The sequence below is a fragment of the Elephantulus edwardii genome, unplaced genomic scaffold (assembly GCF_000299155.1).
Source record: "Elephantulus edwardii isolate Elephantulus edwardi_28Jun2011 unplaced genomic scaffold, EleEdw1.0 scaffold00012, whole genome shotgun sequence".
In the NCBI taxonomy this organism is placed as follows: domain Eukaryota; kingdom Metazoa; phylum Chordata; class Mammalia; order Macroscelidea; family Macroscelididae; genus Elephantulus; species Elephantulus edwardii.
Genome location: NW_006399762.1, coordinates 3,663,516 through 3,667,078, shown reverse-complemented (window position 1 = coordinate 3,667,078; position 3,563 = coordinate 3,663,516).

The following is a 3,563-nucleotide window of genomic DNA, read 5'->3' as shown; positions in this document are numbered from 1 at the left end:
AAAGAAAGAAAACAAGCCAGTCTGTCTTGGAAAGAGTGAAACCAAGTCTTTCCTTGGAGGCTAGGATTTTGAAGTTCTGCCTCACTTACTTTGGGCACAGGGCCACGACAGATCGATTGGTCCTTGGAGAAGGCCATTATCCTTGAAAGGGTGGATAGACAGCACAGGAAAGGAAGACTCCAGATGAAATGGATTGATGCAGTAACTGCAGCAATGGGGACTGGTGTGTCAGAGTTAGTGAGACTGGCTTAGGACAGAGAAGGGTTCAGAGCTGCTGTGCGTGGGGTCGCTATACATAGCAGGCAACTTGACAGATTTGGAAATAGGAGTGGCGTCCACTTCCTAAATAACATGCCTCTGGAAACTCCATGAACTTTGATAAATGTCGATGATTGTAGAGGGTCTTCAGACCTTTTGTTCATGGGGTCACTACGAGTCATGCTCGACTGGAAGGCAATCAATAACATTGGCATTGCAATAAACATGTAGATTGCTTTTTGTAGGCTTGTCATTTTCACTATGTTGAGTCTTTCTATCCGTGAACGGGGTACATTTTCTCATTTATTTAGGTCTGTTTTTGCTTTTCACAGAAAGGTTCTGTACTTTTCTTTGTAAAGGTCTTTTGTATTTCTAGATAGATTTATTCCTAAGGTTCTCAGTTTTGACTATTTTAAATGGTATTGCTTTTTTTTTCCCTTTTCTGTGTTTTCTTTGTTACTGTAGAGGAATCCCACCGACTTGTATCTTGATCTTGTATCCTGCCACTCTACTAAAGTGGTCTAGTAGCTTTCACACTTTTTGTTGTTGTTGTTGAGTCCTCGAGTTTTCTGTGTACATTATCATATCATCTGCATATAGCAATTGTCTCAGAACTTCTTTGCTTATCCTAATGCTTATTATTTCCTTCTTTTGCTATATTACCCTAGCAATTGCCTCTAGTATTGAATAGGAGTGGTGAAAGTGAGCATCCTTGTCTAGCCCCTGTTTGCAAGGAAAATGCTTTTAGTCTTTCTCCATTTAGAAGGTTACTGGTTTTTGGCTTCTCATATATACTTTTTACTATGTTGAGGAAATTCCCTTCTATTCCAATTTTGCCAAATGTCTTAATTAGGAAGGGGTGTTGGATTTTGTCTAGGCCTTTTCGGCATCAATTGTTAGGATCATGTGGTTCTTCTTATTATTATGATTTGTTAATATGATGAATTATATTGATTGTTTTCTCATGTTGAACTATCTTGCATACTTGGTCATGATGAATTTTTTTATATGATGTTGGATTTTATTGGCTAGCATTTTGTTCAGGATTTTTGCATCTGTATTCATGAGCTATATGGGTATATGGTTTTATTTCTTGGCAATATTTTTTGTCTCGTTTTAATATTAGGGTTATACTTCATAGAATAACTCTGGGAGTATTCCTTCTATTTCTATTTTTATTTTAAATAATTTAAGTATAGTTGGTTATAGATCTTCTCTGAATGTTTGGTAAAATTCAGTCATGAAGCCATTTAGTCCAGAGTTTATTTTTTTTGGGGGGGGTGGGGAAATCTTTTTAAGACTGTTACTACATTTTTTGCAAATGAAAGGTCTGTAGCAATCTTTCTCCAACAATTCTATTGATGCTATTTTCTAATGGCATGTGCTTACTTCACATCTCTGTGTTTGTGTTACATTTTGGTAATTTCCACCATATTTCAAATTTCTTCATTGAGCTCTTGCACAATATATACATCTTGTTGCTGTTGTGTGACATCCTATTTGGAACTGACTCATATTTGACCCTCTAGCAGGGTTTCAGTGGCAGTAAATTGCACAAGAGGAGATTAACCATTCTTCTATCACAGAGCAACTGGTGCATTTAAACAACGTACATTTGAGATTTCCCTGCAGTTTCTTACCACTAAGCCAGACTCCTATAATAGATTATTATTATTGTTATTATTATTATTATTATTATTCAGGGTTGTCAAATAGAATAAGACTCAGAGCGATCCTATAAAGAATAGATCTGAACCCCGTTCACCATCGCAATCACTGACACACTTGAGACCATTGCTTCAGTAACTGTGCTTAGGTGAGGATCTTTCTCTCCTTCACCATCACTTCACCTTTCCAAGAATGTTGTTCTTCTCCAAGGAATAGTCTCTCCTAGTAACATGTCCAAAGTATTTGAGATGAAGTTTGGTTATCCTTACTTCCAAGGAACAATCTGGCTTCACCTCCTCCAAGACATACCTGTTTGTTCTCTTGGAAGTCTATGGGATGTTCTGTGCTCTCCTCCAACACCTTTGCAAAGGCATTTGACTGTGTGGATCACAATAAATTGTGGCTAACCTTGAGCAAAATGGGAATCCCAGAATGCTTGATTGTGCTTATGCGAAACCTATACTTGGACCAGGAAGCAGTCCTCAGAAAAGAGCAAGGAAACAGTGCATGTTTCAAAACCAGAAAAGGTATCCATTAGGAATATATCCTGTTTCCATACCTTTTCAATATATATGTTAAACAGATCATTCAAGAGGCTGGGATTTATGAGGAGGAATGTGGCATCAGGATTGGAGGAAGACTCATCAATAACCTACGTTATGCAGATGGCACCACCTTACTTGCTGAAAGTGAGGTAGACCTGAAGCACTTGCTGCAGAAGGTCAAGGATTGTAGTCTTCAGTATGGATTGAGGCTCAACATCAAGAAGACAGATTCTCACCACTGGGCCCATTGGCAGCACCATGATAGGTGGAGAAGAAATTGAGGTTGTTAACAATTACAGCTTGCTTGGCTCCACAATAAACACTCTTAGCACCAGAAGCTTACTTGGCTTCAACAATCATCACTCTTGGCACAAGTCAGGAAATCAAAAGATGAATTGCATTGGTAAAATATGCTGTCAGAAACCTCTCCAAAGTACAGAGAAGCAATGATGATAATCTAGAGACTAAGGTGCACCTAATCCAGGAAATAGTCTTCGCAATTATTTGTTATGCATCAGAGAGCTGGACAATGACTAAAGGTGACAGAAGAAGAATTGATGCCTTTGAATTGTGGTGCTGGAGGAGAGTCTTGAACATATCCATATTATGGATTGCCAGGAAAACAAATAGGTCTGTCTGTCTTGGAAAGAGTGAAACCAAGTTTCTTCTTAGAGGCTAGAATTTTGGAAGTTCTGTCTCACATACTTTGGGCACGTGGCAGGGAGTGATCAGTCCTTGAAGAAGGACATCATGTTTGGAAGGGTGGAGGAAAGACACAGGAAAGGAAGACTTCAGATGAGGTGGATTGATACAGTAACTGGGGCAATGGGAATTGGTGTGTCGGAATTAGTGTGATTGACTCAGGACAGGGCAGGCTCAGGACAGGGCAGTATAGGGCAGGCTTCAGAGATGCAGTACATAGGGTCACTGTGGGTCAACAGCACATAACAGCAACCTCCAACACGATGACTCAAAAGCATCTTTTTTTTCCCTTTTTTTTCTATATTTTATTAATTTTCATAAACATTTACAGAGATTTTGGGTTTCCATTCATTCATTGTTGCACTATTCTCTCTACCCTCCTCCCAGTTT